Source organism: Cibotium barometz, chromosome 35 (assembly GCF_041138505.1).
Source record: "Cibotium barometz isolate CiBa-2024 chromosome 35, ASM4113850v1, whole genome shotgun sequence".
NCBI lineage: Eukaryota > Viridiplantae > Streptophyta > Polypodiopsida > Cyatheales > Cibotiaceae > Cibotium > Cibotium barometz.
In genome coordinates, this window is record NC_141080.1 from 17,009,806 (window position 1) to 17,025,802 (window position 15,997).

Sequence of the window (15,997 nt, forward strand, 5' to 3'; positions counted from 1 at the left end):
TGCACAAAATGACGAAAACACCTATACAAAACTTGTAATGCAAAAACGGAGCCCGAAACGACCTCAGATGCAATTTCTGAGAACGCCAAGTTCTATGGGCTTGTCTACAGAGTATAGGGACCTGCAAGCGCTCGTAAAAGCTCACCTCAATTGGAGAACGTAAGTCAGAGGGTGCTAGCGGCGTAGCCCTGGGAGCCGATGCCTGCTTTGATATCAATTGTTGGAATTAGGGTTGTAGGAAAGCACACAAAGCTTGGAGAAGAAGAAGCAAGAATGCACACAACACACAGTGTATTAGATTGTGTCAATGTACAAAGATAAATTAGCCCTAGAATGATGGGCGTATATACAAGCCGGGAGAAAAAACCTCCTAAGGAGGGAAAAAGTGCCCCAGCGGTCCTAAGTGTGTTCACACACATCACTGCCTATATATATGGCAACACTATTGAGACAGCTTGATCAAATAGCTAAACCTAAAGAGAGCATGCTTGAGGAGCTTCTTTCTCAAGTGTGGTGGTTACCACACTTGGCATACATATCAAGAGAGGGAGAAGCATGATCTTTAAGCATGAAAGCAAAACCCTTGAGGGTTCTTCCCCCTTAGCATTTGCATCTTCAAATTGGTCCAATTCAACAACATTGAGTAGTCACTACCTCCCTTCACCGCCCTCTTACACATCAAGGTTTTCATGGGAGAAGGTTGAAGAAAATGGGATGTGGCTTATGGACGCAAGAAACGGGGCTTTCATCTTCACTCCCACAAGCGCACATACATCTCAATGAGAAAATTAGACATGAAAGTGCTGTTGACATACATGTGCTGCTTGATGATGCGTTCACATACTTGTCTACCCAGAGAGAGGTCTTAGGTTACTTTGACATAGAGATGGAGGACAGGGAAGAAGGGGAAGATGAAGAACATAAATGCTCCTGCTACCCATAGCTATTCCTGTGTAAATTGCTTAGCTTACTCATAGTGATCAAGGATAGGAAAGAAGGAGACAATCAAGAATAAAAAGATTCCTTGTACACCTAGGGCATATGTTATAGATAACGATGACATAAGACCATGCTTAAGCTTACCCTTAGAGGTGAATGTGGAAAGCAAATTAAAGTCTTTGCTGTAGAAATCGAATCGCTGTAGAAGATAAGATCGTATACAAAGCTGGCACTTTGGGAAGAGGAGCCTTGTTGCCTTGCTCTTGGAGAGTGACTATGAATCTCTAAAGAGAGGATGAGCGACTACCAGCGTCTATTTTTATCAGCCATACTTGTTGCAGTTGGTGTAGAATTTTTTTAAACTATCGACATCCAACGTTGGGTAGCACGCTTTTTAGCATTTATTTTTTTAGTACTTATTGTAGCGCAGCGTTAATGATTTCTTATACTTGTTGCAGTGTCTATTTACGCTTTCTAGCATCTGTTTTTTTGCAATGCACCGTCTGTTTTTAGCGTGCTTGGGTAGCCGTAGCGTTTATTTACACTTTTTAGGGTCTGCCACGTGGTCTTCTCTCGATTCTTGCTTTTGGGCTCCCAAGGTAAAGAAGTGCCTACCATGAATGGATACTAGTATTGGACCCGCGCGTTGCTGCGGGCGGCGGCAGGTAGGCTCACTTGAAAAAATAGGCTCAGTTTCTCCAATTTAGGTCATGTTTTAAGTAAACACAATACATTATTTCAAGTGACTTCATATATATATCTCTCAAAATAACATCCATGTCTCGTAGATTTATAGCGAAAACAAAAATATCATAGTAATGTAGCATACGAAGATGCAAAAAAGGACCAATATTACATATTCTCAAAGTGCACCACAAAAATACGTATTCTTAGTCAGTAATGTTAGAATCAAAAAATTGAATTCTTCTCTTGTGAGAAGGATCATTCATTTGTCTCCTCACAATACGCTCTCTATTGTAAAGCAGTGATCGATCCCGCACATGCTCTACTATCGATGAATGTAAAGAACCTGCACAAACGATACAACGATAAATCAAATCTCAAATGGACTTGCACATAACGACACATCGATAAATAAAATCTCAAAAAAATCTTATAATAGAAAAACATAATCAAAATTACCTCATACATTAGAACATCGAGTGGATGGTACATAAGGAGCTCTAGTATAAAACCCATAATGAATACCAATGGTCATGATGGATGTAAGAAACAACCAGTCATCATCAGGTACTGAGAACACCCCTCAAATGATGCAAAGCATCTGTCCATCTCTCTCCAAAACAAATAGACACCCCACTCCTCATCTCAGGAACACCGATCCAGTACATCTCGATGCCTTCGTCGACAACTCTTACCATAAATGTATCAATATCATGCAATATCCTAAAATCAAAGCATAACAAATAGGTTATACAATTATTTATATATAGGTTCAAATAATATTTATACAATGCCTAACAATTACACTTATGCTTACCCATCCCTATAAGCATCAATCATAATCCCTGCTACGTGACCTATAGTAATAGGAGCTGACCATAGCGGTGGCTCTGTACAGATAGACATCAGTATAGAATGTCATGTTCCATACTTTGTAATCAAGAAAAGTTATGCAAATATAGAGAATAACTCACCTACTATCCTCGACAAAGGCATGTCCAATGTAAATGTAATCTTAGACATGTCTGTCAAAACATAAACAACAAAAATAGGTACTTTTACCATGGACAAATATGTATAAAAAAAGAAATCACAACAAAATTAATCAAATTACAGAACTTAAATAAGAAACCTGACTTGTCACTCTGAAGTCATCAAGATCTCCTTATAAACAATATTATTTGTTGTAGATGTATAACTTTGAAGATCATCAAATGAACACTCCACATTAGCGTTATCCTCAAGTAACACCTTCACATCATGAGGAGACCGTGCTCATTGACAACGCAACCACCATGAGTAAACACTGGAGTCACCAAATACAACCCGAAGACATTTAGGATTTGGCCTTGTGATTTGTTTATTGACATGCCAAATGTTGGATAAATGTAATCCCAACTCCTTAGTCCAAATTAATATGTGGTGGATAGGCTAGGGGTCAGTGGTTGGTGTGTAAAGCCTACAAATGGTTGGTGCATGTTGTTCATGCACCTCATGCAACTAAAAATAGGGTAGAGGAGTCTCTAAATAAGGTACAAGTCGTGATCAAGTGATTATGTAAGTTTGGTTCATGTCTAATCACAGTTAGTGTCTTCTTGTGTTAATCTCATATCAATTTTTTGCATATACCAATTTTTGTCCCTCATATTCATGATGTCTTGTACAATCTTTGATCCACCTTGAGTATGTTTTGATCAATCTTCATAGCTTAGTTATCATATCCAACATTTGGTATCAGAGCTTGACTCAATTAGGCTTAGTTTATTAGCAAAAATCCTAATCAATTTCTTAATCACCATAGCCAGTTTTTTTCTGTTTGAACCCCTTGCTGTAGTTTGCTTCCGTGCTTGCACCTGAGGGGATGAAACCCTAATCTTTTGATATATCCTTCTTGCCTTGGTCCCACGCATCCCCTACAACGAAGCTCACACGTCAATTTTATCGCAGCTAGGCGAATTTCCCATCGCCATCAGCACAGCACGATTTCTGCAGTTTTGAACCATTCGTCATCGTCGCTTCGAATTGAGCCAATTCCGCTGAGGTGTTGCAAGTCCATTATGTGAAGATTCAGCACACAAAATTTGGAGGCATATGGTCCATTATAGCAGCTACACGCATCGTTTTTTCAGTCGCCTCTTTTCTATAGTTTCAGCTCCAACTACATGGTGATATCTATTTTGATTTTTTATATTGATGATATTTTTACTATTTGGGCTTAAATCATCTATGTGAGTAAGTTCTCAACATTAATCATCATATTTTATCATCATGAGTTTCAAATTTTTTGACAAATTCAACGGAACTGGGTTCCATACCTAGTAAATTAAGGTAAGAAAAATCTGTGGAGTATGGTCAAGCCACTTACTGAAGATGAAGCAGGTATTTCTGCTGCAGTTACAAGAGCTACAACAGTTGCACTTCAAGCAAAAGATGAACAAGCACTTGGTATTATCATTACTGCTTTAGAAGATGATTTTATTCATTATATTGATGATGTTGAGTCAGCTATGGAAGCTTGGGAATTATTAGAACGTACTTTTGGTGCAAAGGCAAAGCATTCCAAGATCAGTTTGAAGATGCAACTCTTTGATCTAACCATGGAGAGTAATGAAAATTTAGCAGCTTTGATTAACAGGTTGAAGAGCTTAATGACACAATTGGTTTATGTTAAATCTCCTGTTCCTGAAGAAGATGCTATTGCTATCCTACTTAAAAGCTTACCTTCAAGCTTTAGATAAATTGTGACAGTACTTAAAGAGGAGGAGCCAGTCCCTTCTTTGGAAAGTATCATAAATTCTTTGCAGGAAGAAGACAAGAAGATTACAAAGGATGTGATAGATCCTTATGCATATACTGTTACTACGACATCGGCAAAGAAGAAGTGTACTATTTGTGGTCGTACAAATCATCTTACTAAGGATTGTTTCTCCAAACATCCTTGTGAGTATTGTGGAAAGACGAATCATCCATCCTCAAAGTGCTACCAAATAGATCAAAAGCAAGCAAAGGCACATGTGGTTGAAGAAGTCAACCAACAGGAAGAAACAAATCTTTGTTCTAGTCTTAGTATAAAAGATGTAGATGATGAGTATGTTTTCTAGATTATGTCATGTATGTGGTTGAGTCAAGACTTATGTTGTTCCAACTTGACGAGTCTACCCTATGTTGTTGTTAAGGGGGGACTCTTACTCATTGTGTCAAGGAGGTTTGTTAGACTTGATTCATGTTTTGTAAGAAGTTGGTCTTAAGGGGGGATTGTTGGATAAATGTAATCCCAACTCCTTAGTCCAAATTAATATGTGGTGGATAGGCTAGGGGTCAATGGTTGGTGTGTAAAGCCTACAAATGGTTGGTGCATGTTGTTCATGCAACTCATGCAACTAAAAATAGGGTAGAGGAGTCTCTAAATAAGGTACAAGTCGTGATCAAGTGATTATATAAGTTTGGTTCATGTCTAATCATAGTTAGTGTCTTCTTGTGTTAATCTCATATCAATTTTCTGCATATACCAATTTTTGTCCCTCATATTCATGATGTCTTGTACAATCTTTGATCCACCTTGAGTATGTTTTGATCAATCTTCATAGCTTAGTTATCATATCCAACAAATGCCGGCCACATGGGAAAATGTCTCCGCCTCATGGTGAATGGTAGTTGGGCCTCGGTGCATATAAAGGTAATCCGTGGGTGGAAGAAATACTCTTTCACCAAATTTAGTACCAGTGATGATTTTAGTCTCCAAGACTTTAGAGTGAAAGGCCTTACATATCATCCGTGTACCATTACAGAGTCTATGTCTTGGATCCAAGTTACAAAGCAAAATAACATGAGCTTCTAACTTTAAAACCAAGCAGTGAGGTGGATATCCGCCCCAAAGGTCGATTGTGTTCAAAAATTCTATGGAATATAGGAATGAATTTTCATCATTTTCAAGAATTGAATTTGCACTTGCTTAGGCTCACTAGGCATTGCATCCAAAGCTGTCTTATTCACAATCGGAGCAAGAATAGCACGCTCACTAAAGTATGAAGCATATGTCGTAGTGATAGCCAATTCAGAGTATACCCAATGTACGAAGTCTTTAAGAGTCGATCTTTGCAAGACCATATTACTTGGTAGTGTCACCATCGTATTATCATCGCTACAATCCACTCCATTCCCAATATTCATGACCCACTATTTAAACTCATTGCATCCATTAGTATTGCTTGATTGAATACGCATATTTCCAGTTAACTTTAGAACTTTGATAGAGTTCCATAGAAAGGAACGACACAATGCTGCATTAACAATATCCTCACATCTTCCCTTCATAATAACACGCAAGATTTGTCTAAAATCTCCCCCCATTAATACAACCTTTCCACCAAATGGCTTATCTGAGAATAATACATCTTGTAAGCTCCTATCCAATGCTTCAAAAGCATAACGATGAATCATTGGAGCCTCATCCCAAATAATGAGCTTACAAACTCTCAAAACCTCAGCAAGTTGTCCATGTACAGGGATTTTGCAAGTTGAAGAATTGTTTAGCTCCAGAGGTATCTTGAATCTAGAATGTGCAATATGTCCATTCGCCAAGAGTAGAGAAGCAATACCTGACGATGCAGTGGCCAAAGCAACATACCCTTGTCCACATACTCGCGCAAGCAAGCAATTATACAAATAGGTCTTGCCCGATCCCCTCGGACCATCTAGGAAAAAAATGTCACCTACATCTGTCGCAATTGCATGCATTACAGCATCGAAAGCAACACGCTGGCTATCTGTTAATGTTGACTCCATAGCACTTGACAGGTTAGATTGTTCGATAGTATCAAAAGATCTCTCTTTCAAAAGCAATCTATTTTCACCCAAGACTTCCAAATCAGTTCTGTTTAGTTCAGGCATTGCTTCAAAATCTGCCAATGTCCGTCTCTGAGTACGAAGAATTTCTTCTAAATGTAGTAGTGCATGAGTTTCAACTAATTGTTCAATACCAATGAACTGACCCCTACTTCTCAATAACTGGTATAGAAAATCTTCTATCATTTCTTCTCGAAGTCTCTTCCACAATATTCCTAGATAGGAAGGCTCACAAAATAGCAATATAGTACCAAAAAGACATCTCAACTGCAAGGCATTTTGCATGGATGATGCTTCCTCCATACATGCAACCCATTCAGAATCATCTTCCAGTATCCCTCTAGCAATGCAAGCTGCCTTGAAAGAAGGATAGATGTGACCATTGAGTGAACGCAAATCTTCAAATGACTTAGATCCTTTACATATTGTAAGAAGTAGGCGAACATAGTATGCTTCACCTGCCAACGGAACTACAAAGTACATGCACCCTATAGTGTTTCCAATATTTCTTTTGGTCCATTTCTTCAACTTGGAGTTCCAAACCCATTGTTGAGGGAAATCACTATACAATGTATTGTTTGCTTCAGGATGTTGTTGATTATAGGTAAACCATTCAGTCATAGTAGTCTTGCCTACATTTTCCCTCTGAAAAACATCTGCAATATTATCATCATCTCTGAAGATAACATTATGACCCCCATCTGAGTGTTGAAATATACAAGTGAATTGGGTGTGTGCGGGAACAAGCCCTTGGCAAGAGGCTGTAAAAGAGAATCTGTAAATGTGAGAGAACCTGTGAAAAGGTGAGAAGGATCTACTAGGAGAGAATAAAGGGTAGCATGAGAAGATTTAGGAAGTGTGGAGATATTCTGGGAGAGGTAGAGAGAATCAAGCAAAAGAGGTGGAGTGAATCAAGGAGAAATCAGTGGGATTAGATGCTTGGATGTAAACTCTATAAATTGAGACATTGGCCTAATGAGAATTTGCTAGTTTTTGATTATCCATGCCTACATTAAGCTATTAGTTAATTACTCACTAATCACGTCTTAATTATTTATTAATCACTTTGTTAATGATGTTGATTCTAGTATTTGATCCACCATAGCTCATCACATTGTTGTAATTTTAACATGGTATCAGAGCCAAGCCTAGAATCCATCAAGTTTATGAGTCCATTATCTAGTTAATTAGGATTAGTAGATAATTAAGAAATAATCAAATTTTTAGTTATTTTCAAGAAGCTTTCTGTATCCCCAGCCAGTGGAGGAGCTCCCTCTCCTTGTAGGCTCAACCATTGCCCAAGCCCTTTTACGAACTCATTCTAGACTCAAGGGCCTACACACAGCCCAAAGCATTTGAACCAATTCATTGCAGAACGCTAGCGACAGCATGATTTAGAGGCGCGTATTTTTTTTGGATAAAATCAGTGATTTCTACTTCATCAAATCAAATCAGCCTAATTCCTCTTAGCCTGAGGGTTTTCAAGCATGCTCTACAAGCTGGTGAAGTCAGAAATTGATTTGATCAAGTCTACAGTGAGATCCAAGCTCTTCATCAAATCTGCAGGTGACTTTGGTAAAATAGAGATTAAGCATTCAATGTTTGGTCAAATCTTGTGTTTCTTGGCTTAATCCTCTACTAGAATAATTGCTATTGATGGCCTTAAAAGGATTTGAGCTCATTTGAAGTCTAAGGCCCCAGATCTGGGCTCCCCGCATACTCTGTTTTTTGCACACAAAACAGAGGATTAATTTACTAATCAATGATTAATCAGTACTAATCACTATATTTTGGTACAATTGAGGGTTCAAATTAACCATTAGGTATGTGATACAGATCCCTATAACTTAAAATTGCAATTCGGAGTTGGTTTGATACTCCAACCATTCCGTACAAATTGGTTACCCTTGATTTAATGTAATTTCTGGTAAAATTATGCTGATAAATTTGTGATAATCATCATTTTGCATTTAACCCTTGGTTAATGCCTGCAAATCACACTCAAAATCAAGATTATTCACAGCCAGAGTTGCATTTGGGAATGTGCATAAGAATGAATGCTATATGCATTATGTATTGGGCACATTACATCAGTGTAAAAATGGGATCAGACACTGCCCTTGTCCAGAATAAGGCAAGAGGTAAGACCTCCTGCATAGATTTGGGTTTGCATTGCATAATGACACAAGATAAACATCAAAAGCCCAAAAGAACTGTAAACAAAATGCTTAAACATGATGCTCACATGGAGCAAGAACTGACGGACAAGCTCATGGCCCCAGCCATGAAAGAAGAAGAACATCTCTTTCCAAGAGGAAGATCCACACCAAGAAGAAAAGCTAAAGGAAGCATTGGGTGTTGAAATATACAAGTGAATAGGGTGTGTGCGAGAACAAGCCCTTGCCAAGAGGCTATAAAAGAGAATACGTAAATGTGAGAGAACCAGTGAAAAGGTTAGAAGAATCTACTGGGAGAGAATAAAGGGTAGCATGAGAAGATTGGAGATATTCTGGGAGAGGTGGAGAGAATCAAGCAAAAGAGGTGGAGTAAATCAAGGAGAAATCAATGGGATTAGATGCTTGGATGTAAACTCTATAAATTGAGGCATTGGCCTAATGAGAATTTGCTGGTTTTTTATTATCCATGCCTACATTAAGCTATTAGTTAATTACTCACTAATCACATCTTAATTATTTACTAATCACTTTGTTAATGATGCTGATTCTAGTATTTGATCCACCATAGCTCATCACATTGCTGTAATTTTGACACTAAGTGTACCTGCAACCGTTGCACATCAGGCTTCTCATTGTGTAAATCATACTCAAAGAGTCTCCAACATGCCTCTGATGTAGAGACATAACGTGCATCCAAATACCTCTGAATCTCCTCGACTACGCAAGCAGCATTAACATCCCCACCTTGTACAGTGCTAAATCTTATTGTTGCTCTGTCATGCCCCTTGTATATGTACTTGTAAAGATATTTTGTAAGATTCCTCCCCAGCCTCTCAAGATATCCAGCATCTTCCCCTGTAATCAATCCCCTCTTCAGAAATATAAAAGATCTTATTTCTAACTGTTTTAACTTAGAGAGAGAAAATATTCTAGAGAGAGAATATTCAGATTTTGAATATTTTTAGATAGAAAAATTTCTCATATTATTAAAATGAATTCCCCTGAAACAGAAATTCAAAAAGAACTTTCCAATGTGCAATTGGAATAAATTGGAAATGGATATAAAGGACCTTAGCCTAAGGGTCTAGATTTTTGGATTATGGTCCAATTAAGGTTCCTTTGGGCCAATAAGATCAATCCATGTGTGGGGAGGAGATAAATCCAATTTTGTAAAAGAAGATACCCAAAAATAAGAAATGCTCACATAAGATGAAGAGTTGACTATGTACAAGGTTTATTAGTAAGAAACTATGAGTGATATTAAAAATATGAGATATTTTGGATATAATGATTCCATTTTGACACATATATAAGGAAGGGGAGTCCCTTCAATGCTCACATAAGATGAAGAGTTGAATATGTACAAGGTTTATTAGTAAGAAACTATGAGTAATATCAAAATATGAGATATTTTGAGTATAATGATTCTATTTTTGACACAAATGTAAGGAAGGGGAGGGCCTTTAATGAGGCGCCTACTTCACATGTGCAAATTGAGTTTTAAATCATCAAAAATTTAGATATTTCATCTCTCCTCTCTCCTAATTCAAGTCTAATTCCAAAAAGTTAGCTTAACTGACCTAAAAATGGTCAAAAATTGACCAAACTGATTTGGAAAATTCTAGAATCAGTTTGTTTGGTTAGGAGATCAATTTTTCCTATAAATAGAAGCCTCCCCTTTGTTGAAAAAGGATAGTGTTTAGTGCATTGTTACTCTACTCCACCCAAGCCAAAAACTATAAATTTATTAATAATTCACTAGTTTTTGACATTTCCAAAGATTGGTTGGCCACTCTTGTTCAAACAAGAGTTGAATCCTCAAACCATCAAGCCAAAGGAAAGCTTTCAAAGTCATTAGTAAGTTGGTGATTCTTCTTTTCACTTATTTTATGATTTTTATGGCTTTAAATGGTTTTTATGCTTTATGTCTTCTCTAAAAATGTTATACCTCATTACAAAAAGGTATTTCCTTCTCTTTTCTAATAAAACCAACCATTCTCTATCCTAGGTGAATGGTTAATTGATTAATGTCAAGTTTTTATAATGATTATTTTATTATAAAAGTGTTACTTTTAGCATAATTGAATTTCATGCATAGAGGTATGCACAAAAGATGATTATTTTATTATAAAAGTGTTACTTTTAGCATAATTGAATTTCATGCATAGAGGTATGCATAAAAGATAATTATTTTATTATAAAAGTGTTACTTTTAGCATAATTGAATTTCATGCATAGAGGTATGCATAAAAGATGAATATTTTATTATAAAAGTGTTACTTTTAGCGTAATTGACTTTCATGCATAGAGGTATGCATAAAAGATGAATATTTTATTATAAAAGTGTTACTTTTAGCTTAATTAACTTTCATGCATAGAGGTATGCATAAAAGATTATTATTTTATTGTAAAAGTGTTCCTTTTAGCAAAATTGAATTTCATGCATAGGGGTATGCATAAAAGATGAATATTTTATTGTAAAAGTGTTACTTTTAGCATAATTGACTTTCATGCATAGAGGTATGCATAAAAGATGAATATTTTATTATAAAAGTGTTACTTTTAGCATAATTGAATTTCATGCATAGAGGTATGCATAAAAGATGAATATTTTATTATAAAAGTGTTACTTTTATCATATTGAAATGCATGCATAAAAGATGAATATTTTATTATAAAAGTGTTACTTTTATCATATTGAAATGCATGCATAGGAGTATGCATAAAAGATGATTATTTTATTATAAAAGTGTTACTTTTATCATATTGAAATTCATGCATAGAGGTATGCATAAAGATGATTATTTTATTATAAAAGTGTTACTTTTATCATATTTAAAATTCATGCATAGAGGTATGCATTAAAAAAATGATTATTTTATGATAAAAATGTTACTTAAAAAATGATTATTTTATTGTAAAAATGTTACTTTTGTCATATTGAATTTCGTGCATAGAGGTATGAAAAAAAATTTATTATTTTATTGTAAAAATGTTACAAAAAAATGATTATTTTATTGTAAAAGTGTTACTTTTATCACATTTGAATTCATGCATAGAGGTATGCATAAAAGATGATTATTTTATTGTAAAAATGTTACTTTTATCATATTTGGATTTCATGCATAGAGGTATGCATAAAAGATATTTTCATCCTAAAAGTGTGATATTTTCATCCTAAAAGTGTGATTTTCATCCTAAATGGATTTTATGCATATATTAGATGCATAAGAGAAATTCTTTTATTCTAAGAGTGTAATTCCTACTAAATTGAATTTATGCATAGGAAGATGCATAAAAGATCGATTCAAAAGTTTCATTCTCATTTAAAATGAATTTATGCATAGGAAAATGCATAAAAGATTGATTTTTATTTCGAAAGTGTTATTCTCTTTAAAATGGAATTTATGCTTAAATAGATACGTAAAGAAATCTTATATCAAATATAAGAATTCTCTTGTATTCTATAAATAGATATTGAGATGTGATAAGATGTGATAAGATGCGTATGGGAAGTGATAGGATGTGATAAGAGGTGTATAAGATGTGATAAGATGTGATAAGATGCGTATGGAAAGTGATAGGATGTGATAAGAGGTGTATGAGATGTGACAAGATGTGATAAGATGCGTATGGAAAGTGACAGGATGTGATAAGAGGTGTATGAGATGTGATAGGATGTGAAAAGATGTGTATGAGATGTGATAGGATATGATAAGAGGTGTATGTGATGTGATAGGATGTGCTAAGATGAGTTAGGATGTGATAAGATGTGTATGGGATGAAGTAAAGAATGTATCTGATGGGATAAGATGTATATGGGTTGTGATAGGGCAAGAATGGATGTGATGTAAAAGAATAGATATGAAGGCGTATGGGGTTATATGAATGGGAATGTGGAAATGGATGTATGTATGTGGATGTGTGGATGTGGAAATGGGAGTGTGGATGTATGAATGTGAAAATGGATGTATGCATGTAGATGTGTATGTATAGATGTGAATGTGGATGTAGATGTGGATGTATAGATGTGAATGTGGATGTAGATGTGGATGTAGATGTGGATGTATAGATGTGAATGGGAATGTGGATGTGGATGTATGTATGTATGTGGATATGGATGTATGAATGAGGAGGTGAAAATGGATGTATGCATGTAGATGTGGATATATGGATGTGAATGTGAATGTGGATATGGATATGGATATGGATGTATGGATGTAGATACGGAGGTGGATGTATGTATGTGAATGTGGATGTATGAATGAGGACATGGAAATGGATGTATGCATGTAGATGTGGATGTATGGATGTGAATGTGGATATGGATGTGGATGTATAGATGTGGATATGGATGTGTATGTATGAATGCGGATATGGGATTGGATGTATGATGTGGATATACGAACATGGAAGTGTATGTAAAATAATGAATGTGAATGTGTATGTGAATTAATGTGTCGTTGATATGAGGGAATGGATGAGAATGAGTACACATTGAATGGAATGTGGAATAAGTAATGTGGACTGAGGAGGGATAATGTGGAAAGACGAGAGTTCGATATAGAAACTGTATTTTGTGACTGTTTGTAAATGACTGTTTTATGTCAAGAATGCTGGGGAAGCATTTTGACCGTCTTGTGGATTAAGATCATGAAGACCTAACTAATAAAGTTGCAACTGCTGACGGAGAGTCAATGGAGGACGTCTCGCGTAGCAAGGTCGTCCGAGGTCTTGACCAGCCTCGGTTCGATTTAAATGGTGAGCTTCTGGTACGGTGGATGAGGGACCAAGGAAGCGGCCTATGAGTGAAGCGCTAGGTCACCTGCGAAGGATCCTAGAGGGTGCTGCCCATACGGTGCTCGGGCTCTGGGTCACCGAAGATACCCACACGTGCGTCGTAGAAGATATTGGAACAAGAGTAAGAGTTGTTTTCTGAAACTGGGCATGGATCTGGTTGATTGACCTTGCTGGTCCTCAACGGATGAGTCCATGGCTCTCTTATATGGATCTGTTGATTGATCTTGCTGATCTTCAACGAGAATTCCATCTTGATTTTTATATGTGAAAATATTGTCGGGTACTATGAGCTAGGAACTATTGAAAAGGTCCCCGAGTGAACAGGTGGTGAGCATTCTAGTTGCCAATGATGCCATAAGTACACCGATGAATGAATGATTAGAAATATAGATTCAACCGGAGATTTTAAGGATAGTGATCAATGAAATAATGGTTTCATTAAAGGATTGTTTAAAGTTAGCTAATGTTGAGAAAAAGGCAATTTCATATTGGGTGCGTAAGTGGTGTGACTAGTTTTAAGTTTGCATGAACTTCCGGCTAGGGGGCCTGGGAACTCTTTTCCCTGGTACCCGGGACAAAACCTAACCAAATTCCTAATTGGATCCCATCACTACAGTGGTTGGGAGGTTGGCTAACCCATGGGACTGGATGGGGTTAGGTTGGACTGATGGATCTGTAAATCGAGACTCAAATTTTGTTATTACGATAGATAAAGTAAATCCCAGATAGTAATTGTTCTATGGATAGGAATCAACGGCTGTGCCTCTTGATGGGGAAAAAAGCGTTGATCCCAATGATCCAAGTGCAATCTGTCCCTTGATTCTGACTATGGAACTTACGAGTTCGGTCAGATCAGTTCAATTAAGTAAGGCTTTTGACTACGTTAGGGAAGAGTTATCCTGGTGGAATCACCCGTGCTTTCCGGGTAAAGGAAGTTTTTCCAGGTTCGGTTTTGGATAAAACAACGGATTAGTCTCTTGTCCGGATATCCATGGGCGAGGCCCCGAGTGTGGGACCCCTACCCCGTGCAAGATGTGCTACTTCCGCTGCAAGCACCCCGAATCCATTGCGCAGTGGGAACAGGGATCCCACATATTTCACTGCTACTATTGTTGAGCATATTTTCACATTTATATGAGCATTATATGTGACTGAAAGTTAAGGGTTATATGGCACAACCCATCTATTATCAACATTACACTTTTTCAATGCCACAGTTCTTCCATCATTTCGACGCATATACACGGGGTAACCACTCTCATCCACAGTAGTCTCGTGCAAAAGCTCGTGGGTGGATAGTGGATAGTTCCTTGTGCATTTCCCTTTATCCATACAAATTGCACTTGGATTGAATGGCCCATAGGGCCCATGGATATTGCAATGCAACACGACATCATGCAGAGTAGGAAACATTTGCTTGTCAGGCAATTCGGCACATACTACTCTGTCATAGTCTTGGACAGTCTTAGGTTTATGGACACTATCCAAGATCAATAACGTGTGTGAATGAGGCAATCCTCTTTTTTGGAACTCAATGACACTCACATATCCAATCACCTTACCAAAGAGCTCCTTCTTCACGATATTTTTCATCATATCTGAATGTTTTTGGTGAAATACTCTAGTAGTCAAATCAGGCCAGTCACATGCACTTTCCCCCGGGAGTAAAGCATCTAATACCTCTGGCCACTTTGGGTTACAGGTGAAAGTAATGAGTAAATCGGGCTTGCCCTTTGAACGAACAATTGCCATGGCATCCTGATAAAGTTGATACATTTGTCGTGGCCCACCAGTAAAACTAGAAGGTAACACTATTCTGCTTCCCAGTGTCCTTCCTGCAATACCACTTCCACTTCCTTCTACATGAAGCATGTCTGCTAAACCACTATAAACCTCTGAACGCAAACTTTCTTGATTATGGCGTAGCCAAGATAATCGTGACTCTTCAACACTGCAATAGGCATCAACCACTGTTGCAACAACCTTCCACCACGTAGCAAGCATGCATTTGTATCTGGGTGAATTTGCAATCGATAAGCATAGTATTGTTATTGAGTCACACAATGACCATTTCTCAATGCACTCACTTGTGCATCAGCATAAGGGATTCTCAAGTGTCATCCGTCCTCCCCTCTTGGAAATAACATGACGTACAAAAGAGACATATAGCACCTATGCAAATTAGAGATGTGTTTGCATGTGCCTTCTCGAGTATGCAATAAAATATCACGACGACCAACATTATGATCATCACCTCCCTTGACTAATCATGATACCAGCAATCTCGGAAGCTGTTGGCATTGAGTACTGCCTAGATGTGGATTTCGTCTCACATATAGTCATTTTCAAATCCAAACTCGGATTGTCACTCAACATTCTTCCCACATACTTAAAAGCTTGTGCAAATGGATTAGAAGTGTGCATCATGGATTGAAGTGCTTCTAGGGTTGTGGATTCCAATCCATTCATGACACCTAGTCGATTTTGTAATTCGTGCTCAGTATCAAACACATACAACTGTGCAAACTGCTCAGTATCAGAGAGTATGAGAG